We start from the raw sequence: 27649 nt of genomic DNA on the forward strand, positions 1-27649 counted from the left end.
GATAGATAGATAGATAGATAGATAGATAGATAGATAGACAGATAGATCATAGAATCATAGAATCACAGAATCATAGAATTGTTAGGGTTGGGAAGCACCTTAAAGTTCATCTAGTTCCAACCCCCCTGCCATGGGCACAGACACCCCCCACTAGATCAGGTTGCTCAGAGCCCCATCCAGCCTGGCCTTGGATAGATAGATAGATAGATAGATAGATAGATAGATAGATAGATAGATAGATAGATAGATAGATAGATAGATAGTAGTAGTAGTTTAAGTAGGGAAAAGGAGAAAAAAAATGCAATTATTTGTACATTTATCCGATGGGGGTTATTTGCAAGAACATTTTCAGATGCCATGTCACTTTTCATCTGCGTTCTTCCAGTTCCACTGTGAAACATTTGAATTTGATGTCCTTGGCATTCTAGTTTCTGTGTTTGCAAAAGCAGAAAAGTAAAATCAGTTGGCCTGCTGAAATTTCTTGAGCATAATGAAAAAGAAATGTTAACTTCAAAGTAAATCTGTTCAAAGTGAGGCAGTTTAGCATATTCCTACCCTAATTTTTGTAATGCCTAATAATTCCTATTATGTCAAGTTATTTGTACCACTTTATTTAGTGCATCAGAAAATATTTCAGCTTTAATGAGAGCAGCACTTTCTTCAAACGGCTCTGGCTTTTACTTAATGATCCAATAAGTTAGTGATCGTTTGATGTGTGCATATTGTGTTTCACGTCTCAGTGGGAAGTTGCCAAGACTTTTATTGAGTGGTAACATTTTACTCTTGCTCGTTTTGGATTTCTCTGAGGATCAGCAGTTAATGTAGTGTTTTCTGTTACAATTAGATTAAAGTGCCAGAGATATTTTTTTTTCTTCATTCCATTTTTTTTAATTGAGTCATTCCTTAAAAGGTTATCTTAATATGGTAAATGTACTGCCTCTATGAAGGAGGCATGCTAAGTGATTTGCTCTTAGGGCTCTGTATAAAGACTTCTATAAAATTTACATCCTGGCAGAAGTAAAGATAAACACTAAGTTACAGAACAAAGTATACTGTTCTTCACAAGTGCTAGGTTTGCTTGTAAATGATATCAAAATTCACAGAAAAGAAAACCCTTAATCTTTTAAACTCAGTAACCTGATCTCTAGCAGTAATAAACCAGCCTATGCCCACTTTGGTGAGTAGTATTATATAGGCTTCTACTAGTTAAGCATCTGTCCTAGGGGCTGTGCAATGATCACTTCACTTCTAGATTTTAGTCTGTGAACCACTGTAATAGACAAAAGGAAATTTTTAATTGGTATAGTTTTATTCCCTAGTGACAGATTTTGAATTTTTTGAGTGGGTGGTTGTGAGTTGCTACAGTTTGTTGTAAAAAAGTTACTGAAACCTAGCAAACTTTTCAGGCTTAGCCTGAGTATCAATATATTATTAGTTTGTTTGCAGATCCTCTTCAATCTTCAAGTTTTCTCCTTCTGACAATATAAAGAAATAACGGTAGACTGTTGAAATAAACCTTCAGCCTCCAATAGACAGCCTTTAATAAGCAACGTGGATTATGTCCTAGTTATATTGTATCAGCCTTTTTTGAAATGAAAACCCACTATATAAATTGCCAGGTAGTTCAGAGCACTTGATTGTCGAAATAGTAAAAACTTCACAGAATAAAATATTGTTTCTGATGAAACATGAAGTTATTATTTTAAAAAAATCCTAATGAAAGGTATTTTTACTGCAGTTTTACCTCCCTTTATATGTTTGTCTACAGACAATATATAATTTTTTTTTTAATAACACAGCTTTATTAGCTCCACTGAGTGGGCTAACAATTCACTCATTAATATCTGGAGTCTCTGTTAGCCCAGTCGTCCAGTAGACCTTAGTAGCAGATTCACAGACAGCTAAAATGTAGAGAATGAGAAGCTGAAAATACTTATGGATCAAAATAGAAAAAAAAGTATAACCCTTGATGGTAAACCTTTTAATGCATGCTAAACACTTTACTAATTTGACCATAAGGGAGCTAGCTTTGAGCTCAAATTCTGGCACATTCTGATATTTCATTTACTGTGATACTTTTAAAGCAGTAGAGGTAAGATTTGGTTATTGGGTTTAAATAGTCATCTATGCACTACTTCCTTCAGGCCCCTGTGGAGCTTACAGAGCCATTCTGTCATACGCCATAGACATAATCAGTAACAAACAGCCCTAAACCCAATATTTTGTAACTGAAGTAGGCATTGAGTAGTGGAACCAGAGAGAAGAGATTGTGAAATGTTATCCCAAAGCAGCAAGGATCACAGCCAAAGAATCACTCAGGTTTCTTCTGCATCTGTCCCTGAACTGCTAGGCCATACTACGTTTGAGGGATGATTTGTTCCTATTTTTCATTCTGCTGTGCTTTGACACATGTGTATGAAAACCTGGATTCCAGGAGTCCAATCCAGGACCTTCCCAGGGTCTGCCCTGCAGCCTCTCTGGTGTTGTGACTATTAGTGGCAGGGGGGGGAAGCATGGTATTGGTTTTGTATATATTTGTGTATATTTGTACATACATTTTTTTTTTTTTCATCATTACTAATCATTATTAATGCTGTGTAGTTTAGTTTCCAACCTGTAAGTCTCTCCCCCTTATTGTCCTTCCTTTCCCTGCAGAGGAAGGAGAGGGGCTAATAGAGAGAATCTGTCATTCGTTTAATAGCCAGCCCAGTGTTAAACCTTGAAAGTTACGTTCTGTATAAAGATGGAAAGGAAAGACAAAATTCCTCCCTTAAGAGCCCACAGTCTTAACTAAGAGGGTCACACAGACTCCACCAGTACACGTGAGCAACTCCAGAGGAAGGTTCACCTTAACAGCACTCTGGGAACTTCATTCGTTTTATTTATGTTGTGGGTATTTCAATGACACAGAATTTGCAACAGTAGGCAGGATGACAGATCGTGTTGAAACCTGGATATGTAACCTTACAAGGTTGGATGAAACATGCACTAGAGCTCATATGCAAAGGTGTCTGGTGGGAGGAGAGAAGCAAAGGAGAATTTTCTATTGAAATCCTTTAGATATTCACAGCTTCTAGACTTAACTGTGACCCATGTTGCTTGGTTTTGTGTAACAGTATTTACACTAAGGAGCCAGAAGGCTCTTCTTTCTGTAGGAGAGGACAGAAATATTTGAAGCTTCTAACTTACTTTATTTCAGTGTATTCTTATACAGGAACTGAGTTGTTTCCTGGGATTACTAGAAGGCTACTCCACAAACACTTTCCATTAATACATTCAGTAGCAGATGCCAGAAAGTTGAGTTTAACATAATTATATTTCTCTAAGTGATCTTCCCTGAGAAGGTTGCCTGTAAACACTGAGGTGTATGTATATTTGCAGAGAAGGTGTTCCAGCCACATGCATATCAAAATAAATAAATAAATAAATAAATAAATAAATAAAGTGAAAATTTACATCTATTCTGAAAACAATGAAAATTAAAGCTTCTGAATTTCACTAAAGAATCATCTTGATTCTTAAGCATAGACTCTTGATTCCAATAATATGTTTTCCATTTTATGGGAATTAGTATTATACATACTGACAGAAGTTCCAGCCTTTATCACACAGAAGTCCATATTCAAGTAAAAAATCTGAAATAATAGCATGCTATATATTAACACCTGTGTAAAAATTACCCTTCTTATTTTAGAAGTTTCTTTTTAGCTCAAATGTTGTGACAATAGGCCATGTTATTTTTAATTATACTCATCCTTCTGTATTCTCTTCAGAATCATGATTCAGCACATAACCAAAGTATAGTGAGTGGTAGTATCTGAGATTTGTGTTAATTTGCATTACATTATGGAAAACCTGAGAAGTGGCCTCTAAATAAAAGGGAGTTGAGAGAATGCTGGATGCAAAAATAACAATCCAGACTTTGGTACAAGACCAAACTTCCTGTAATACATTACCGACTTCCACATTTGCTGCAGATTTGCCCCTCTCACAGAAAGAGACTGCAGATCAGTAGCTAAAAGAAGCTACTTAAGTACTGGATATGCTGATTAGAGGAAGCAACATTCTTAAATAATGATGAAGAACCAAGGGCCTGAAACACTGCTTGGTTTTAATTGGTCTGTTTAAAATACAGAAAGCAGACATAGAGCCAACTAAAGGAAACAATTGTGTTAATTTAGGTCTGACCCATACTGATGGTTGTTTGCCTTCATAGCACCAAACAGTATCAGACCAGCAGGTCAGTGTGAGGTTTGATGGATGGTGGAGAGTACTACAGGACTTATTATTGTTACCAGGTGAAAATAATAGCATATCCTTTTTTAACAGAATTATATCTGGAATTCTTATTTCTAAGCATAATGCTGAGTTCTGGAAAAAATAAAAGAGCTTTCAACAAAGAAAAGAAGAAGGTAACTACACTGCAAAGAATACAAAAAAAATCTTATAGAAATCATTGAAGAACCTAGAGACTCTCTAGATCATAAAGAAAAATGGGTGTATTACTGTCACAGGGAAAGACATTGGAGAAGCAGGATAAGTTTTTTTACCAGCACTTTCACTTCTCAGTAGTAAAGTCTAGAAAGGAGAAAAGCCAAGATCTGTCTTCTCAAATATTCTAACTTTTCCACTGCTCACAGAGTGTTATATATGAAAGTCTTCAGCCTAATTTTAAAAGCTCTGTAACCTGGATGTGGGATCATGGATTTTTGTACATGGAGGAGGGGCAGAGGGGTCAGTGAGGTATTTCCCCAATAAGCTGTTCAGCATCTGATTATAAATGTAAAAATTTGATGATGGAGCAGTTCTCCTCTGCATGGATTAACAAGAGGCAGAGGTCCATCAAATAAACAAACAAATCACCTTGATAATTTAAGTGAGGTGAGGTGCACAGGGACAATAAAAAATTAATTAGGAACCTTAAATGTTGAATACTGCTCCATGCAATGCTTGAGACAGATACATAAGGTCCATTGCCAGTCCTCTGGGACTGAACATGCTGAGCAGGACCAAGTTCTGACCAGTTACCTCTGAGACCATGTCATAGCTAGTGAACAATCCAGCAAAACATCTAGAAGTTATAGCTAAATTACAAGAGCAGAACTCAAGATATTCCTTACCAACTTCCTCATAACTCCCAGCTCTCAATTCAGTAGTACTCATTTCAGTATAACAGGTAGTTTCCTGTACTGTGCACCCCTCAGACTTCCTAACTTTCTGCACTGCTCTGGTCTCTGCCAAGCAACCTCTTTTTCCCTGTCCTCCATATTCCTTAATCTCCCCAGTCTCTGCTTTTTTCTTTTAAAATCATCCACCACTAACACAGGTGCTTAAAATGGGGTTACACAAAGCAGACACACAAACTAATTTGCTTGGTCCTTGCCTGCGCAGTTAGCCATCATTTGTTCTACCTCACTTTCTGATCGAGAAAGGTTATTTAGAGAAATAAATGTTGTGTACTTCTGTTATAGGAATTTCCAAGTAGATATATTAAATTGCCTTATGAAGAGGACCTGGTCCCAAGACCACCCCTTTAGCCAGTGGTTACACCTCCTTCCAACAAATTGCAAATGAGTGTTGGGTTCTGCAGAAAATGCAACATACAAACACAAATATGAAAGTAGAGCCTAATAGTGCACATACACAAGGAGGGAGAATTAAAGCTACGCTGGTAACTCATTACTTGACTCCTTAGCTCTGAGTTTTGCTGGTCCCATTCATGTTAGCTGAAGTGAATAATCATTCCATGTCTTCCTTTAAAAATGATTTTTTGGGGGGAATTTTTAGATACTTTTTTCTATGTCTGGCAAATATCTAAGAAAAAATAAATCCTAACAATCTAATTTAATTATTGTACAATTTTTTTTGCCATATTTCACAACAGAGTTACAATTCAAGAGAATACTATTAAACTGTTTTTTTAAAAAATTACATCTGAAGCAAAAGAAATCTTTTGAAAAACTGTGTAAGGTGATTTTGGTTTTGATTTAAGAATGTAAGTACTTACTTTCCCAACAGTAAAATCTCCTCTTAGTGGAGAAAAGAAACGAAGACCAAATGAAACAGATCTTTTTAGTTTGCACAGCATGTTGCACTTCATGCAGAAGGATCCACTTGAAATTCAAAATAGCACTTCATACTTAATCACCCTCCATACTGCACAGGGTGTGCTAACATTTGTGCCTATCTAAGGAGCAGTTATTCACATAGGAATGAAGAAGTATTTGATACTTATTAATATAAACTAATACCCATGTGAATAACACAAGGCTACAGCCAAGTGAAAAGCTTCTAACATTTAGGATCATGTTCTGCCTACGGGACACCAAATTTCTACAAACATGTGAGTGTTTCTGAAGACAGAATTTGGTCCCCTATTTCACAGACCTTCTGCTGACCAGCAACATACAAAAATGTGGACACGTAGAACTGTGTGCAGTTAGACTGATGTGTTTAAGCTAGTCTTAATAGACACAAGTGAGAGGAAAATTAGTCCATAAACACAATGAAGACATAGTGCCATTGCTTAATTTTACTAATTTAGTCATTATATTGGATCAAGCAAATTAAAAGGTCAAAGTATTTCTTCAAAGGGAAGCCCAAATGGATACTATCAATTCCCTGGATGAAAATTAATTGGACTAGGTTTGTGAAGTAGGTATTGCCTGAACATATTAAGGAATAGGCTCTAACACCTTTATATGGTATACGTTTGAAAAATATATGATAAATTCATAATAGTTATGCATGTACTTTTGAGCATCGTATTGTATTCTGTAAATAGGAACACATAACTATGTTTATTTTGCAGTGAAAGATTGTTTCATGTGCAATACTTAAAAACATTTAACTCAATCTAGATTATAAATCCAAGCAATGAAATAAGAGATAATACTGCCTCTTCAAATATCTGGGCATTGTCCAAAACATCTACTAGGGCTTTCTTAAATTCCTTTCAGTGTCTAGTTTTTAGTAATTCAACAAACAAATTGCATTTTCTCCTACACTTATTGAAAGGTTGGAGGAAATACTCCTTTTATACTGTGTTTTGTTCAAAGGCAAATATTACCTTGGTCTTCCTACAGAAATAATATCTGTAGTCTTTGGAATTATCATTAACGCATTACAGATAAGACTATTTTTTAATATACTGTACTCTATTTTGTACTTTTTAATTAAAAAATAATGTTTATGCCTATTAATTATATTATTCTGAAATACTTAATATATGCATTAATAATTTTGAGTCTTGATGCAGTTATTCTAAGAGTAAAGGAACAAGAACTTTGGCTAAGTTTTTCAGACATCTGTACATGTCTTTCTCCCTCCTCATATTTCAGGTACTGGGTGGATTCAAGGTGATAAGCCCTTGAGAAAACCGTAATGTGATTATCTTGCAGCGAGGTGGTAGAATAAATAAGATTATCCATAACAAGCTTAGCTACTGATGGGCTCAAGCTGTGCTGATACAGAAAGTCCTGACACAATTGTAAGGTGATAACAGAAAAATATGTGGTTGTGAAGGAGGGAATACTGCTTGAGCTATGAAACCTTCTATGACTAAGGCAAACTCACGGCCTTGTACGTGTAATCTTTATTGCTTTTTACATGCTTCTTTCATAGACTTATTCCAGGGCAGGCTTTAAGTCTCCTTATGCATATCAAAATTAATATTATTTAGCTAAATTTACTTTTAAAAGAAATTGATTTCAAGAATATTGCAACATTTCTTTGAGTTTAGAGGTACACCTGATCTCTGCTTGGAAGTGAATTATTTTGATAAGTTATGTTTATACAATCATGTAGGTCATAAAAATAGACCAGAGTTTGTAGGCTGTTCTCCTAGACCCTGAAAAACCCTACTAAATATCATTCACTCTCATTTACATCTGGGACAAGTGACATTGTGTTTAATTTGTTTGCATTTTTTTTTAGGTAACTTCCAGTTTGAGTGTTTCTTGCTTTAATCTGTCATTCACTATTTAGTTCACATGTGTAATCATCTTCTTTTCTCTTAATTACACTAATTCCACCAAAATCAGTGAAAAATTGTTGCTGTGAAAGATAATCTAGTCTGCAGCACCTAATTTAACCTTTTGGATAAAAAGGTACATATATTCTATCTCATGTACCATAGTCAATTTGACAAGAAATTTTATTATAATTAGTTTTCTTATAGTTCTGATGTGAAAAAAAATAGCATATGCAGAAATAAAAAAGTCTCTTAAGTATCAAAATCAAGCATACAATTTCAATATTAAAAAAAAAATTCTAGGCAAGGTTTTCAAATACTGATAACAGACCACCCCTTGGTTTCCAGAAGCTTAGTTTACAGGTTTTCAGACCATGGGTTATTTCGTCATGTCGTAGTGTAGGTACTCAGAGACAGGAGGCAATGTGGCTAAATAATCCAGGTTTAGATAATCAGTTTAGAGCCTGAGAAAACCCTCCAGGTCATGATAAAATCAATTTTTTTCTAAATGATATCTAAGGTGGGAACAATTTTTTTTTCTGAGACATTGTTTCTTTGGGCTATCCACTACTCTGTGCAAAGGGAAGCAAGTATTTTAAGAAACAGTGGCTTTAAGGCTCACTAGTGAGTGGATAACAATCGTCAGGTAAACATATAATTATTAATATAAAACAGATAAAGTACACATATTTTCTAACTCTTTAGTTGAATTGTCTGAAATAAATACCTCTGAAGCAAGTATGCGATGCAGGTACAAAAAAAAAAACAGGTCACACAACATAATTTGGTGAATTGTTCTATAGAATTTATTTACTTAAAATAAATTATAAAGAAGTCAACATGTATCTGGACAGAAAGAAGATAATGTAATGACACTGCATTATAAGTTTTATGTCGTAGAATTTAATCCTATTATAAAATAGCAGAGCAAATGTTTAATTTTACGGGTAGTGCATCACAGGTTGTTACATATTGCAATGCTGTGCTTAGCATAAGCTAGAATTTAACTTTTGATGCCATATAACTTAAATTAAGGTAATTTTGAATTCAAGCATCAGGAAGCCAGAACTCTTAAGCCATCCTAATAACGGGGTGCAAGAACCGTATTATTCCCATTGTTTAAAGAAGGGTTTTTTACAGATTAGATTTTTTTTTCATAGAATCATAGAATCCTAGGGGTTGGAAGGGACCTCGAAAGATCATCTAGTCCAATCCCCCCTGCCAGAGCAGGGTCACCTAGAGTACATCACATAGGAACGCATCCAGGTGGGTTTTGAATGTCTCCAGTGAAGGAGACTCCACAACCTCTCTGGGCAGCCTGTTCCAGTGCTCTGTCACTCTCACAGTAAAAAATTTTTTTCGGATATTCACCTTGAACCTCCTATGCTCCAATTTACACCCATTACCCCTTGTCCTATCACTGGTCATCACTGAGAAGAGCCTAACTCCATCTCCCTGACACTCACCCCTTACATATTTGTAAACATTGATGAGGTCACCCCTCAGCCTCCTTTTCTCCAAGCTAAAGAGACCCAGCTCCCTCAACCTTTCCTCATAAGGGAGATGTTCCACTCCCTTAATCATCTTAGTAGCTCTGCGCTGGACTCTTTCCAGCAGTTGCCTGTCCTTCTTGAACTGAGGGGCCCAGAACTGGACACAATACTCCAGATGCGGCCTCACCAATGCAGAATAGAGGGGGAGGAGAACCTCTCTTGACCGACTAACCACACCCTTTCTAATGCACCCCAGGATGCCATTGGCCTTCTTGGCCACAAGGGCACATTGCTGGCTCATGGTCATCCTCCTGTCCACCAGGACCCCCAGGTCTCTTTCACCTACACTACTCTCCAGCAGGTCAGCCCCCAACCTATACTGGGACATCATGTTGTTTTTCCCCAAATGCAGAACTCTACACTTCCCCTTGTTGAATTTCATCATGTTTCTCCCCGCCCAACTCTCCAGCCTGTCTAAGTCTCTCTGAATGGCAGCACAGCCTTCTGGTGTGTCAGCCACTCCTCCCAGCTTGGTGTCATCAGCAAACTTGCTGAGGGTACATTCTATACCCTCATCCAGGTCGTTGATGAAGATGTTGAACAACACTGGTCCCAGTACCGACCCCTGAGGGACTCCACTAGTCACACACCTCCAACCAGATTCTGCCCCATTGACTACAACTCTCTGACTCCTTCCCATCAACCAGTTCCTAATCCACCTCACTGCCTGATCATCAAACCCATACCTGATCAACTTATCTACAAGGATGCTGTGGGAGACGGTGTCAAATGCTTTACTGAAATCAAGATAAACCACATCTACCGCTCTTCCATCATCTATCCACCTAGTAATTTCCTCATAGAAGGCTATGAGGTTAGTCAAACATGATTTACCCTTGATAAAACCATGCTGACTGCTCTTGATGACCCCCATGTACTTGATATGCCTAGAGATAGAGACAAGAATAAGTTGTTCCATCACCTTTCCAGGGACGGAAGTGAGGCTGACCAGTCTATAGTTACCCGGGTCCTCCTTCTTGCCCTTCTTGTAGACTGGAGTGACATTTGCTATCCTCCAGTCCTCAGGCACCTCTCCTGTTACCCATGACTTACTGAAGATGATGGAGAGTGGCCTAGCAATGACCTCCGCCAGCTCCCTCAGCACCCTTGGATGCATTCCATCTGGACCCATCGATTTATGGATGTCCAGATTACTCAACTGATCCCTAACCCAATCCTCATCTACTATGTCCTCCTCTATCTTGACTTCTTCTGGGGCTATATGAATCTGGGGCTCATGGGGAAATCCTGCAGGAGTAAAGACAGAGGCAAAGAAGGTGTTCGGCACCTCTGCCTTCTTTATATCCTCTGTCACCAGGGCTCCCACCTCATTCCTCAGTGGGCCAATATTGCCTCTAGTGTTAGTTTTGTTAGCTATGTATTTGAAAAAGCTCTGTCTATTATCCTTAACCTGACTTGCAAGGTTAAGTTCCAAGGAGGCCTTAGCTTTCCTAATTGCCTCCCTACATTCTCTGACAACATTCCTATATTCCTCCCAAGTGACCAGCCCCTCCTTCCATGATCTGTAGATTTTCCTTTTCCACTTAAGTTTGCCCAGCAGTTCCTTTTTTAACCATGCTGGTCTCCTAGCTCCCTTACTAGATTTCCTAACCCTTGGGATGCTCTGATCCTGTGCTTGCAAGAAGTGGTCCCTGAATGTTGACCAGCTATCTTGAGCCCCTTTATCTTCCAGCACCCTGTCCCATGGGATTTCCCTTAACAGTTGATTGAGGAGGCCAAAGTTCGCCCTGTGGAAATCCAGGGTTCTGGTCCTACTGGGTATTCTGTTCCTTCCACACAGGATCCTGAACTCCACCATCTCGTGATCACTGCAGCCAAGGCTGCCACTGACCACCACTGCTACAACAAGGCCCTCCTTGTTGGTTAGTACAAGATCCAGCAGCGCTCTTCTTCTAGTCGGCTTGTCCACCATTTGCATTAAGAAGTTATCATCAATGCACTGGAGGAACCTCCTAGACTGTGAAAGGCTGGCTGTATGAGTCTTCCAGCAGATATCGGGGTAGTTAAAATCTCCCATGAGGACTAGGGACTGCAGTTGTGAGGCTACTGTCAGCTGCCTGTAGAAAGCCTCATCAACCTCCTTGCCTTGGTCAGGAGGTCTGTAGTAGACCCCCACAACTGTATCACCCACACCAGCCTGCCCCTTAATTCTTACCCACAGACTTTCAACTTGCCCCTCATCAGTCCCTGCACAAAACCATTTTCTGTAGTGTTTGTTTTTATTAACGAGTCTCCAATCTGCATATTTTAAAAAGTACTGATCCTACAGAGATATACCTTTTGCATAACTATGGAATTAAAATCACAATGTTATATTTATTTCTTAAACCAAAACTAGGTTGGTTGTTGATTTTGGTTTTTTTTGTTTTTCTCAGTAAAGGCCAGCATATGGATTCCTTTAGCAGTCAACAGACATATAGGGCAAACCTCTGTTATTGCTTTTTTCCTGTTTATTAGAAATTCTGACTTCCAATCACATGGGAAAGTTAACTATCATTAAGAATAGCATTATTTTAAGACCTTTTTTTTTTTTTTTTGCAGAAGGGAAAGGAGTGGAGAGGAGCAGTTTTTTTTCTTTTTTGCTGTATTGCTGTGTGAACAAGTAACTGATACAAAGCTTATTGTTTCTAAAGTGGTAAGTAAAAGCCTTTAAACAGTTTACAGCAGAAAACAGAACATAATATATTCACATATATATATGTTATTTTTTGTTGTAATTTAAAAAGGTACACTGGAAGCAGTATGAGGCAGTGACATCTTTCCAGTTAATTTTAGTGAGTAAGCTCAGAGTCAGGCTCCTCTTTTTCAAAGAAACTGACAAGTTGCTGTTAGTAGACCACTACAGAGGCTTTGGACATTGAATGTCTGTTCATTAGTGTCTGCACAGAAACTTATGGCCATACAATCAGCATCCACAGTGAGGTTACATAGCTGCCACCTGGTACTCTAATGAGATGGAAGGCAATTAAAAATCATTACCACTGCGAACTCATTAAATTTGGGTAGGTTTGTTCAACTCTGGCCTCTCATAATTACTGCAGAACATTTTAATATATCTCAAAAATTACAGTGAAACTCAATTATATTTTAAATCAGGAATTGAGAGAAAGTATGAATCGCCTTTGCAGTTCATTTCAAGGAAGATACCTAATAGCTACAAAATGTTATTATATGGTATTGAGCAGGTTAGCATTTCAATATTATTGGAGTATCAGTGTTTTTTTCATTTAACCAAATTTTAGTCTTTCTGTGCATTGTTTTGAGGTTAAAATATTTAGGTGTGCATATGCACATCCATGTTCTTGGCCTGAGTGCTCTGATAAGTAAAACTATGGGGAAGTTTTTAAGTTTTCAAGGCAACTTAACAGACAAGATAATGCAAAGGTTTAAAAAAAAAAAAAAAAAAAAGAGAGAAAAACATATAACTTGCAAGGCAATGGCTTCTGTAGGATTATTCACTAGTGGTGTCATAAGAGAATTCACAGAACTTCATGGCATCTGTGGGAGGCCTCTGATTTCAGTCACAATGGGAAAGAAACAGTCTTTTCTAAGACCCTGCTTCTAACAGCAAAGCAGTAAGTTTGTTAAAGAGCAGGAACTCTAAGAGATCCCTGCATCTGCTTTGAGGGATCAGCTTTAGTCCCTTCTGCAAATAATACACTGTTAAATTCATGGGGCTGTTACTGATAGGACTCTTTAAAAAAGTTACCTACCCTATAATGTAAAGACATTAGAGAATCCTGCTTACCACAGTCACAGTCAATCCCATACCCTGCATTATGTTAAACTTTCTGGTCTGAAAAAGAACTCCAAGACTAGAGGAATGAATTTGTATGTCATTAACAAGATCTCAGAAACTTGGAAATCAATTATTTATTTTGATTTTTCTGTATTCTTGTTCTAAAAATTTTAGCTGAAGTGGAAATAAAGAGAGTACAGTAAACTTGATATAAAATACATATTTATATAATATACATATATACCATTGTCTACATAGCCAGAATTGAGAATCTAGCTTATAGATATGAACCTTGTACTTCTTGCACAGATACAATTTTGAAAACAAGGGTCGTTTATGAAGACTTTAAAAAAGAAACAACACATTCTGCCCCACAATTAATAACGAAATCCGCTTTAGTAACAAAAAGATTTTGGTGCTGTACAGAAATTTGTAGCACCTTCTGAGAGGCACCTCACTCCTGAGAGACCACTTTCCAGAGAGCTTGTCATTGTCTGGCAGGATAAGGAACATTTGTGCAAGGGAGGCAGAGAACCAAGATCAGAGAGATTGGAAGGGCAGGAAAGGAGTTTTGCCAGCATTAAAGAGGGAGGAGGCTGGCCTACAAGTGGAACTTGACTGCAGTCCAGGTACTCACTTCTTGCATCTTCTTACAGAAGATGTTGAATTTCTGGCCTTTGGTTTTCTAAAGATAAATTGCAGATACAGTAATAACCAACTGGAATGCCAGAAAAACTGAAAAAGCTACAGGCACAGTTCACATAATTTTTCCTCTCCTCTGACAGATTTACATTACTGTAAAGCTGCTCGAGGTGTGATCATAACTGAGGCAGTTAGGACTGAGCTCAATACAGCATTATGTTCAAGAAATTTCAAGATTTTAAATGAAATTCAGTCTAGCTGCACATTTTTAATTTATATTATCAGAGAAATATTACACAGGTTTGTGAATAAATGGTGTATCTTAAACCAGAAGTGTAATGAGCATTTAATATTCAACAGCAGAAGTTTTCAGATTTTAGTTCCTCATCATCTTAGTCATAATTTTCTTTTACATCTGCTTTCTCTTACAAAATAAATGAAGTCAAAGCATGTGCCATGGGACTGATAATTTTTCGTAAAGGCTATAATTTAATTTTCTCCCTATCTCAGACTCAATTATTAATGATGCCACTATATTTTTCTTTCCCTTTGAAATTTGTTAGTCTCCATATTAACATAGACAAGTCATTATACTGCAAAAGCGTGTTGACATTTGTCATTACAGAGGACAGTAGTTACATATTGTAACAATTGTGTGTTTTGCTGTTGGTTTATAGGCATCAGGTACGTAGCCATATGCTATGTTGTGTCAGCTAGGAAGACAATACAACACATCAGCAAGAGAATGAAAATGGTCTTCAGCAATATGTGAAAATTCAAAGAGAGAAATGCTACTTTCTGTGGGTCTTTTGTATTTTTATTCAAAATGTTGCAGCACAAGAACAGTAGTTGAACACAGTTTCAGAGGTCTAATGAATTAGATCTTTCCTTGGCTCTGTTGAAAATACTATAATCAGCAGTTTCAGCAATGGCAAGCCCGTCTCATTAAATTAAGTGCCTTAGCCACCAATGCCAACAATACTTCATAAGGCTTATGTGCTAAAGTTTTGCAATATTGCTAATCTGGCACACGTCCCAAAGAGATAATCGTACATGTTTCAGAGAACTACTATCAGATGCAATAAATAATTCAGAGCCACCAAAGGTAGACAGCAGGTTTCTGCACTGTGGTGAGGGAGGATGAAGAATGTGAAGAGTTTTCTAGATTTTTAACTAGAATATTTTAATGCATCTATCCATGTGAATTGTTCAATTCATATAAGGCCACATTTCCCTGCTTTTATTCATGTTAGGACATATTTGCATTAGCTTAAGTGGTATTTCTCTTACAGCAAAGCACTCTTTCTTGTTACTACAAAGGGAAGAATCCATCTTTATATTACCTCCAGTATAAATATATTTTGAAATGTAGACCCAAACATATTTCACAAATATTCTCAAAATTTTAAATGAGATGAGCTGTAAGGCAAGGCATTGTTCAGCTGAAGTGTACAGGATGCATGTGCCCAGGTGGTGTGAGGGTCTGCAGGCTCCCTGTGGGGAGTGGCCAGGGCTGCCCCATGCTGGACACAGCCGTTCCAGCTGGCTCCAACTGACCCCTCGCAGGAGTGAGCCCTGCAGCAACTATGGCAGTACCTCAGGGAAAGCCAGGGTAAGGAAGGGCAAAACCCTGCCTGGTGTTGAGAGGATAGGTGTGAGAAATAGCCCTGCCAGCTCCAAGGGGAGAAGTCAAGGAGGGGAGGAGGTTATCCAAGTGCCAGAGTAGGGATTCTGCTGTAGTGTCTGGAGACAACATTGCGGACCAGGCATTTCCCTGCAGCCCATGGAGAACCACAGTGGAGCAGATATCCACACAGCAGCCCAAGGAGGACTCCACGCCAGAGCAGGTGGACATGCCCTGAAGGAAAGTACAGCATACGGAGGGCCCCAACAGGCTCCTTGTAGAAAGCACATCCCACAGAGAGGAGCCCACACTGGAGCTGGCAGGACCTTAGCCTGTGTGCTGGAGCATTCAATTCCTGAAGGACTGCACCCACACTGGAAAGGACTCACACTGGAGAAGTTCTTAAAGAACTGCAGCCTGTGGGAAGCACCCACGTTGAAGAAGTTAATGGAGGACTGTCTTCCTTGGGAGGGACTCCATGTTGGAGCAGGGGAAGAGTGTGAGAAGGAAGGAGCAGCAGAGACAAAGCATTATGAACTGACCCCAAACCCCTTTCTGCATCACCTCTTGCTGCTCAAGAGGAGGAAATACAATAGTTGTGAGTTAAGTTGAGCGTGGGAAGAAGGAGGAGTAGAGGGAATGTGGTTTTAGTTTTGGTTTTATTTCTATCATACTCTGCTATTGATTTGCAATAAATTAATTTCCCTAAATTGAGTCTCTTTTGCCTGTGACGGTAATTGGTAAGTGATCTCTCTGTCCTTATCTCAACCCATGAGCTTTTCAATCATATTTTCTGCCCTGTCATACTGAGGAAGGAATGAGAGAGCATCTGGGTTGGCCTTTGGCAGCCAAAGTCAGCTTACCACAAATGAGAAACATCATGATCTGATTACAATGAATGACATTTCTGGAGACACCCAACTTTGAGGTTGGTTGAGAAACTGAGATAAGTACAAAGTGTCTGAAAACTGAGTGAGAAAGCTTAGACTAACTTGACAATTGCTACTAAAAGTTTCCAACAAGATGCCGTGGAAAAGGAGTTTCCAAAATAAACTATAAGCTTAGACTTTTTTCCTGCTTTCAAGGGGAAAATTAAGTAGATATTGCAAATTTCCTCATTCCTTCAATGGGCAGAGTGTTTATATGTGAAAGCTTTGCATACCTGCTGCAGTAACTAGGTGATTTTTCACTGTAGAGGAAAGCTTAAAGGTGTCTGTTGTTCAGTTAAGAGTTTGTAAGTGCAGCAGATGTAGGCATGCCACATCTCTGAACAACAGAATAAGTGACTTTAGATTTTAATGGCTGAAATTCCTTAACTTCCCACAGATGTCATTGCTGTATTCAAAATACAAGCTTTACATGTTTATCTTTAATTGTACAATTTACTATATTTTCATTTTGTGAAGGATTTCTTTACACTAGAAGTCAAGAGTAATTTGCAGTCAATTCAGCAAGAAATGTGCAGGCATCCTCAGGGTTTCATGTTGCATCTCCCCAGCGTGGAAAAGGAGCGTGTCCCAAACACCTGTACAGTGAGGGACAGCAGAGCTTTGTCTGGTTCAGCAGGAGGTTGCTCTGGAATGCTGCCAGAGCTGACTGCTGATGTCCCACACCATGCTGTTGGCCACAGTAAAGCACTGCTGGGGCTCCTGCGCTCAGGGCTGGCTGTGAGGAGCTGCTATGGGCCCAGCACACACCAGAAACTGGCTGCCAGGGCTGTTTTTTTCTCTCTGTGGGCTTTATTTTCCATTTCTTCCATCCTGTTCTCTGCATAGCTAGTTCCAGAAGCTTCTGGGGCTTCTGTCAGCTGCTTCTGGATTGGCTGGCTGGAGGCTGTCAGCTGTGACTGGTGGGTTCTGGAACAGGGGCAGGGCTGCCCAAACCTACTTCACGGCCTCCTGTGGTCCTCCAGGGGCAGTATGGCCTGGGAAAAGGAGTGGGTTGGGAGCCATGGCTGCGCTTAGGGGGGCTGCTGCTGGGGGAGCAGGGGATGTGAAGGGGCCTAAAGCTCTGCCTCTCTCTGTGCAGGACTCCTGAGATGGTGTGATGCCATGGTAACCTGTTTCAGGGCTCAGACCTCAAGGAGCCTGAGACCCCCTTCAAAGAGGGTCTAGCAGGAGGATGTGGCTGTATTGTATCCTTTGTGTACCATATCCTTTTTGTACTGGTTTTTTTTTTAGAATTTCTCATTTAATCTCCCTTTTGGCTGTTCATTATGCTATTCATGCTGACTGGAGTAGGGTGATTAGGAGCACATAGCTAAACTCCAATAATATACACTAATAAAAAATTATTATTAAATTATTTTAATAAAGGCAAGGAATTTAATTATAATTCATGGAACACTGCTTAGTTAATAAATAATTATTAAATATTAATTAAATAATTGTAGTTTACGATAAAATAATGATAAAATACATTCCAGTAAATCTTGTAACTACAACAACGTTGTTGGGTTTTGCCAGCATAATTTCAGATCTACAAAGCAAGGTACTGAAGGGGACGTTTTGTCCCTGTTGTATACCCCCTTCCATCAGAACAGTTGTTGCTTCTCATGAAAACTTCCCATAGCAGCACTGTTGGGGTTTACGGGTGCAAAGCCATGAGAAAAACACTATTAATATAATGTAATGAGAAAACTGAACAAATATTAGAGATGCATTGGGAAATACTCCCTCAGCAGCTTCAGAAAAAAGGTTATAACAGTGGTAAATGCTTGCTATTCGCATCTCCAAGGTACCTAAGTAACAGGGCAACACAAGTACTAGAGGCACCAAATGAGGAGAGAAAATGCCTGGAAGAATTAGTCAGGGGTATTAATGGAAACTGTGGCTGTATAGACCATGCCATAGTAGGAACTCAAGTTCCTGAGGGGCATGGGGTAGGCAAAAGCAGAGTACAGACCCTGGGTTCAAGTGAGCAGACTTCCTTCTCATACCGTAGACGGGGGGAAGTCGGAATTTCAGGAGAATGATACGGGTTCTGCCTGAAGATAAAAATGGAAGGGCAATTCGATTACCTACTGACCAGTCACCTGCACTTCAGTTGCTGAGAAAATGAGGAAAAAAAATCTTCTTGGAAGCCATTTCTGGAAACATGAGTGAGAATGACATAAACAACAGTACTCAATATGAATTAATGAAGATTAAATTATGCTAACCAATCTGATAAATAAGTTAATTATTTGAGAAGATAAAAAGTTGTTCTACGCATAGAATTTAGAAAGGCTTGAGACATGTTTTCCAACACATTTTTTGTACTAATACAAAGCAATACATACCAAGCTGGCTCTGATAGCCAGCTGGGGTGAAAGAGATCTCTAAGTGGGCTCTGGCTGGTTGGCCAGGCTGGGAACTCTGAGTAAGTTTCTGGCTGGCCAGCTAGGGAAGTAGGGCTCTGGCTGGGAGGTCAGGATCAAAGAGGGTCCTGAGTAGGCTATGATTGGAAGGCCAGGGTCAAAGAGGTCTTAAAGTCTTCTCTGGCTGGAAGGTTGTGGTCAACGTAGCCTCTCTCTGGCTGCCTGGGGAAGTAGGGCTCTAACTGGTTTGCTGGGGTTAAAGAGGCCTCTTACAGGCTGGCTGAGGTCCAAGAAGGCTCTAAATAGGCTCTGGCTGGCCAGCTGGTGTCCAAGAGGGCTTTGAGTAGGCCCTGGCTGGCTGGCTATGGAAGTAGGGCTTTGGGTGGCTGGCTTGGTTTAACACAGGTTTGAAGTAGTCTCTAGCTGACTAGCAGGTGAAATTAGGCTCTGGCTGTCCAGCCAAGTTCAGTAGGGCTCTGGTTGTCTGGCCTCTGGAAATAAGACTCTGTCTGGCCTGTATGGGGAATTAAGGCCCTGGCAGGCTGTCTGAGGTAAAAATGGTTGTTGCTGTCTGACTGGTGAAATACGACTCTGACCAACCAGCTACAGGGAGAGCCCCTGGCTGGTGGCAGAGGTTGTAGCAGCCGGTGCATATCCAGATAGGAAACATGTTTATTTGGTGCAGATGCAGAGTCAGCTCATGTCACTTAATATATGCTGATCTATGCCACCTGTAAATGACAATTTTTTGTTTTACATTAAGCTAAATCCTAGATAAATTCTGACTATCACAAAAATGTAAAGCAAGTACCTACATATTAAGAATTATATTGGGTTTTTTTGGTTCTTGAGCCTTTTCCTCTAACTCATTTGAAGATATAAGTAGCTATAACCTCAAGCCTAATAAGGTCACTTTGTGCTGGTAGAAGAGGAGAGCTTAAACTTTGTATTTTATGAGAAAACAACTCTGCCTCTGTATAATAACATGCCTGATGGATAAATGAGCTGACTGACCCTGGGTCCTCACTGACTTCTGTCAGAGTTAAAGGCGGTGGTCCTTCTCTTGAACCCAACATTCAAAACCTAGCTGCCAAAAAAATTTAAGTAGAACAGTAAAAATTGCTGCAAAACTTAATCTTGCATATTGCAGAAAAGCTGTGCTAATACCAAATCCAAGTATTATGAAACAACACTGAAAAGATCTTATTTGTATTATCCTGCTTAGGTTTTATTGAAGTAGGAACTCAATATTAAGAATGGCTAAGGCAGCATCGAAGTTTCAGTATTAAAAGGAGAAATCTTAGAGGCACACAATTAGGCTTTAAGTCTCGTCATTTTTGTCCTAAATAAAACCATATGCAGATACACTGCTTGTGTCACCAACAGGTAGATGCTACTGGTTAAATCCAGGAATGTTCTAGGAAGCCCTATATAAAAACCTCTGTTTCTCTGTAAGTGAACATAAGTCTTTGATCTGCCATAACTCAGAATATACAAATGTGAGCACTCACAGCAATGAACCTGTTAACTGGCTTGAATTTCACCACACAATTTTATTCGGCATTAGAGGGAGACTCTGGAATTTGTTCTTTCTCCTTAGGTACTCTCACCTAGTTTAAGATATTTTATAATCACAATGTTCAGAAAGTTTGACTGTTTTACTTTAAAATGCTCACATTTCTGTAAACTGTTTTTAAACTGTTGTTTAGTAAGCAAGAATTTTAAGTATAGATCTCTAGGTATTGGATCATGCTTAAAGTTAAAAAAAACCCTGCATGGTCAAAGATTAAAAATAATATTATTAAAATAAAAAGAGGGGAATAACTTGCTTTCTTCACACGTTCTCCCATTATTTATTGAAAATCATACAAAATAGTAAACACTTTTTTCACTCTCCAAAATGCAGATTTTCCTCAAAAATGGAAAAATGTATTTATGCTACATGTTGTAGAGAGGTTTGCAACTCATGTACACAAGAAAACCAGAAAAAAAATGCAAGCTTGCAAGTTCAATTTAAAATATTTATTAGAAATATTTTTCTTTATTTTTGTGATCAATTCTTATTTTTATCCACTCTTAGACTGAAACCCCTAGAATGTAAAATTTTGCTATGGGAAATGTTGCTGCAGAAAAGCTGCCATGTTTTTAAAGCAGAAGTAGTTTTCATTGTGCATTCTTTTCCTAATGGTTTACCTTGGTGAGTAATTCAGTTATTTTCTTGGCTTTAGAACTGGGAAGTGGAATTCACTAATTCACAGCATGTAGCCAGTTGCTATTAAAAAACCACAAATTTGAGAAGTGCAGTTTCATATGAAGGTTGCCCGGTAATAAGAAACAATCAAAGTCTGTTGTTCTTTGTGCTCTTTTCATGAAAGTGGGGAGAGCTAAGGTCTTTCACCATCCTCCTGGTTCTTCTATGTATTCAGTAAGCATGCCTGTGTGCCAAAGGACTGGCACAAAACAGAGCCCAAAGTTGTTCAGGCAGAAATAATAATTTTGGAGTGTATAATATATATATATATTAAAAATAGATATTTATATGATAGATATATAACCAGTCTCACTTTGAGTGCTGTGTGCAGTCTAGGCCCAACAATTTAACAAGGATGTGTAGGCTTTGGAATGCATCCAGGTAGGGTCAACAAAGCTGCTGAAAGTGCTGAAAGGAATGTTCTATGAGGAGTGGCTGAGGACTTTGGGCTTGTCTTGTTTGGAGAGAAGGAGGAAGAGGGGTGACCTCACTGCTGTCTACACCTTCCTGAGGAGGGGAAGTGGAGCAGGAGGTGCTGAACCATTGTCCCTGGGATGTAGTGGTAGGATGTGAGGGAATGGTTCAAAGCTGAGCCAGACAAGGTCCAGAAAAGACTGGACATTAGGAAGCATTTCCTTATTGAGAGGATGGTCAAACACTGAAACAGGCTTCCTAGGGAGGTGGTATAAGAGGCACTTGGACAATGTTGTTAATAACTGCTTTAAATTTTGATCAGCCCTGAACTGGTCAGGCAGTTGGACTAGATGATCATTGTAGATCCTTTCCAAATGTCCTATCCTATCCCATATTAAAAGTATGGTAGATTTTGACAAGTCTACATGAAATCTGACTGCAACTCTCTCCTAAAAAGTATTTTCAATATTAGTAAATTGCCATTACAGCTTTCAATTATAGTACTGGATTTTAAATAATAAAATAAAGGCTATTGTGTTCTCAAATACATGGAGGTCAAGCATTATCGAACGGCTTTATAGATCTCCAGGACGGTAATATATGAAGATATGCTGTCAGGTGTTGGGCTACTTTTGTGAAATCAAGAAACAGTCACTGAATTTGTACTGTCTGTAAGGACAATAGAACCAAATTTTCAGAAAGCATGTAATCATGAGTTCTGGATAATCATCCAGAATTTACTTTGAGCATTCAAATAAGGAAACTCCATATTTGAAAAGATTTTTAAATCAAGACCTGCTTTTTCCTCTGCTTTCCATTTATTTATTAATTGAATGGACTTGTATTTTGATCTCAGGTTTCCAGATTTGTTTCTCTATCTCCTTTCCACAAAAGGACACTGGAATTTCACATTCAGATCTACCCAGTCTCCCCTTCCCCACATTGCTTCATGGGATCTGACACTAAATTGTAAAGTGTTCATGAATTTTATTGCTTATTGTGAGAACTTACAACATCAGATTTTCTCTGCCTAAGACATCAAACACATACATTACTCTGGGGTAAGAAGTTGCTGTGTGCTGGCAGCTCCATAATAAATATCTATTTGAGTGCTCTTAGCCTGTGGCAATTGCAACTTAATTTAAGTTAGCATGAAAGGAGGCTAAGCAAACTCAATTTATTTTGCATTTGCCATGGGCTAAAAGAATTCACAGTGGACAGTTGCAGTAGATCAGCTGCTGTGTTTGTGAAAGCAATTCTTTCATCAGTTAGATTGGCGTGAAATCAGGGAACAATCGGGATAGAAATCAGTAATTCTGGTATTGCATAATGTCAGTATCCTGGTAGTCTATTAAGTCATCCATTCCTCAGTGTGAAACACTACATTAAATGAATTTGATGTGAAGAAAAAGGAGTTTTGGAGAGATCATGTTTGGGGTGCACATTGTTCACTTTTTAACTGAATCAAAATTTTCTCCACAGTGGTTTTTACCTTGCAAGGAAACATAAGAAAAATAAAAATAAAAATCAGAGACATACCTTTTTACTTTTGTAGTAAAATTACAGTTTTATAATTATGAAGATCGTATCATGTAACACATAAACTTTTTCTTCCTGGATATCAATATAAATTTGCCAGTGATACCACTGTGAGCAAAGGTACATTCATGTTCAGTGTCTTTTTGGCTCTCAATTTTGCTCAGAACTGCATAGCCATTCATTTTAAATCTGCTTGTGAAATTGTAGTATCCTGGAGTGAAAAAATAGGGCAGTTCTTGGTTTTCTTGGTCTCATACAAACACATTCTTAATAGCAAACATATGAGAATTTTCTATAGAAAAATGCTATAATGCAAGGCAATATAATTTTATGAGGGATAAAAGTATAACAGGGAAAAAAGGAGAATTTCTGGCTTAATTGAAGCTAATGGCTAATTGTTAAGGATTCACCATAGAGCATTTGAGAGCTCGTGCTATTACGAGATAGCAGATTGTGAGTTTGTAATGGTGCTTTTCACTCTTAACATCCAGTAATCAATACAGTCATTGAAGACTTTCTGAGTTGTGTATTATATAGGTGAGGAGCAGCATGACTTGGGCTGTGTAACATGTCATGCTGGAAAAGCAGGCCTGCAAGTTTTTAGCTGACTGCTGTGCAATTGTGCAGCCCATTCTGCTTCCCTTTGGCATAGACTACCAGAACTACATTTCCTTTGGTCCTGTCAAGGGGATACCATGACACTGAAAGATTTTTATTTGTATGGTGGACACAGTCTAACCATATTCAGACTTCAAGCCTGTCAGATCTGAGCCTTCTCTGCTCTAGAAGATGGAACATCAGTATTCATCCAAAAGTATAAAACATACTAGTGTGCATAAGATTTTATCTCGGACTCATTTTTATGTGAGCAGAGCTTCTGGCTGACCCAGGAAACGGAAACATCTGCATTTCTTCAGAATACAGCCAGAGGGAGATCACTGAAGCAACTGCTTGCAAAGACTATATAGACACACTGCAATAATTTGAGAGTTGTTTGAAGCCAGTTGAAGCCAGTGTAGTCAATGTCATCTTCTTCGACTGAAACTAGGCTTGTCTTAGCTATTAACTGTAGGCTCTGAACCTTCAGCTTTGGAGTTCACTGTTGGCTGAATAAAATATACAGGAGAAATGGGAGGGAGATCAGTTTGATATTGCGCTTTATTCCTCTAGGAATAATAGATAAATTTAATGTACTGTGTACTTGTCAGCTTTACTCCAGGCTTAAAAATGAAAATATAAATATATGAACAAAGGAGAAATAGTTGCAAAGTTGAAAAAATGTTGAAAAGCTGACAAGATACAATCTCTGAAGGCCTCTGATTTCCTCATGTACTTTTGAGCAGTAACCTGGGTGTGGGCTTGTTTGAATATGCAGAAGAAATTACTCAGCTGGCAGTACCTTGGACAAGGCAAGTTAGTAATGAGACTAGAATGTATCTGGGAAGGTGTTTCTTAAATTTTGCCCAGAAGGTATGTGGTTTGTTTTGAATGCAAAGAAAGCAAAACAATGTGTGGGAAGGTCTCAGAACTTCATTTTTCACTTACAAGTCCCTGTACTTAAATTTCCATCTGTTTTTGAAAGACTTTGAGAATTAAATTAAATTAAAACTCCCCAAACCTGTCACATTGCTCTGCTTTGATATTCAAGTTTCTCTGGGATGTTACGTCTCTGTTTTCTTTTTTACGACAGCTGGATTTCAACTACAACTATCTTTATAGATGTCAAGAGCTACGCCATCAAAATGTTTCAGCTTTGTGACCTGAAAAATCACATATAAGAAATTGAGTCTGTTGTGCAACAATTTCAGTTGTCTTTTGGCTTGTTGCCTTCTGACAGAGACTATGAAACATAATAAAAGAGATTTCAGGAAACAGGATACTTTAGCTAAACACACTTTTTCTCCACATGCTGACAGGTTTTTATCTTCTTTCTCTATTGTACACACCATTCAACTTTTTCTATGATACTTAAACATGGAGCAAACTTTTATGTTAATCGATAGACATCTATTAGAGCAGGCATATGCAATCTCTAGGTGTCAGACTTTGTTGCATACACATAGAGCACTAGAAATTAAAGGTTTTATATATTAAGAATGAAAAGTAAGGTTTGAGAGAGACAGATTGAGAACATGAGAGATAGCCCCCACATTCTGAAAAGCTGCTACGGTACCACCACACACCAATGTGTTATGTTTAGATCAATGCTGGTTCAACTTCAGCTAGCTCAGAGTGGACAAAGATAGTTCAGCCATCTGCATCTTAGCCTTGGATCTACAGCATGCTTTTAATCTCTCTACCTTTTGGTTTCTTTGTTTGCATAAAGACAGCACTACTTCCATTAAAAAATCCTGAATGTTTACTATGACAGAGAAAAATGTTCATTGAAAAGGATCGTTGTATCAAAGAAAAGAAGGTATTTTCTAGGTTGTAAAGTAACAGGCTGTATTTTTTCTGCAGCTATTAAGTTCATTACTCAGTGTGTGACAGCTTCAGCAGGACACAGCACTTTCAAACAGGAACATCCATAAATGAATGTTTAGGGCACTTGCCTGGATACAAATATTATCCTCAAGCAAAGAGTAATGATGACTTAGATGCCTTGCATCATGATGTGAGTAAATAAGCTATTTGTCATTTAAAGTGAAGAACAGGTAGGGAACATAATACTACCACAAGGTTACGGGGCTGGGAATTAATGGAAATGCTTTGCTACAATAAATTAGAAGTCTACAGAGTGGGGAAAAAAAATGAAGTAAACTTCCCCATTTCAAATTTTCTGTTGGAAACCAGGAGAGCAGTTTCACTTCCTACAGGTTGTTTTTTACCAATTCCTCTTCCCCCCTCCCCCCCCCCACATTTTTTTCAAATAGTCTTTAAAGGGCTCATGATGAAAGTTTAGGAATACAATTTGAAGTTAAGTTTGAAGACAGTCTAACCACTAGTTAATAATCATGATTAAGTTATTTTGTGGCTAGAAAGTGGGAGGAGGTCTAAGTATGTTATGTATTGAACATATATTTCTTCTGGTACACTTTGGTAAAAACCACTAACAAAGCCAGTATACTGAAAAGGGTGATACTCAAGCCTGATACTGTTTTTTCTGGTATACCTGCACAGGACAATTAGGTAAAATGCAATTATTGACCAGTAATTAGAAGCCCTGCTGGTCTGAGGAGCAAAAGTGAGATGCAGTAGTCCTTGGACAGCCTGAAGCTGCCACAGAAAGAAAAACTGGAAATTTTGGAGTAAAAGAGAAACAACTTGTCACAAGCCAACAAGGTTGTCAGAATGGAATGTTGCTGCTCAGTTCCTTATTGGATAGATTTATTTAAAGGGACCAAGGAGTCTGCATGTGGCAGTCACCTCACACAGAGGAACGGCCTCTGAGAGACCGTATTTTAGGGTGAATAATTGGGTTATGCTCCCCAGCACAACCACAATTTAGTCTGACATCAATTTATATTTCATGAATTAACTGGTTTATTGGAGAGGATTTCATTACAATTTAGGGGAGGAAGGTTCAGGGAAGATATATATATATATATATACTTACACACACTATAACACTATTACATACACAAACTCATATATATATACACACACATACACACCCATATCCTTGTTATAGAATTCAAAGGAGGGAGGAGGAGGACGTGCCTGGTAAATACGTTCCTCTGCGGGGTTGCGGTACGCGTGAGTGTATGAACAGGACTGGGATATCTTAATGGGAAGAATAAGACTAATCACAATGTTTTACCAATCCTGAGATGGTCTAGGACATGGGCTGAAGTTCCACGTGCTACGGGGAAGAGTCCCAAGCAGGCAGGCGCGCAGTAGACCACAGTAGCAGGCTGCAGGCCGGACCGCAGCGACAGGCCACAAACAGGTGAGCAGCAGAAGGGCACAGGCAGAAACTGCAGCAGCAGACTGGATCACAGGTCAGAGGCACCAGCCACTCGACACGTTATCCCCTCAGCAGGCACAACTCCTTACTCCAGCAAACAAAACAAGCCCCAGAAAAGCTGCAGTCACAGCAGGCAGAAGCAGCCAGCAGGCAGACAAGAGGCAAGAGGCAGCTAGCAGTCTAACCCTGTTCTTATATATCTTGTTACATTGTAGTCCAAAGTCTCCAATTGGTTCTTCACTCTCTTCTCTCATCTATTGTCCAATTAGAGCCCAGGACCTTGACACAGTGTCTGGGCTGAACAGCAAAAATGCTGCAGGTTTCCCGCCACAGGGTTCTTGCCTTAGGGTTTGTTTCTTCAGTATGGCAGTGTGGTTGTTGTTTAGTCCATGGAGAAGGGAAAGGCGGGGAGCACGAGGAGCAGCCTTTTTAAGTCAGTGAAAGGCTGCTGGCACAAAGGGCATGATGCCTTTATGTGGAGAAAAGGTTCTGTTCTTAACACAACTAAAGATTAGTTTTGAACTGTGCTGCAGAGAGGCCTCAATTCTATGAAAAAAATAAAATGGCAAAGATGATAATAAGCTTATGGCTTCAGGAACACTATGTATAACTAATATAAGTTAGTGGCATTTAGTGGCAGGCAATATAGAAGTTTCTCACTACCTGTCACTGTTTGACTCAGGTTCGAC

This window comes from Apus apus, chromosome 1 (genome assembly GCF_020740795.1).
Source record: "Apus apus isolate bApuApu2 chromosome 1, bApuApu2.pri.cur, whole genome shotgun sequence".
Taxonomy (NCBI): domain Eukaryota; kingdom Metazoa; phylum Chordata; class Aves; order Apodiformes; family Apodidae; genus Apus; species Apus apus.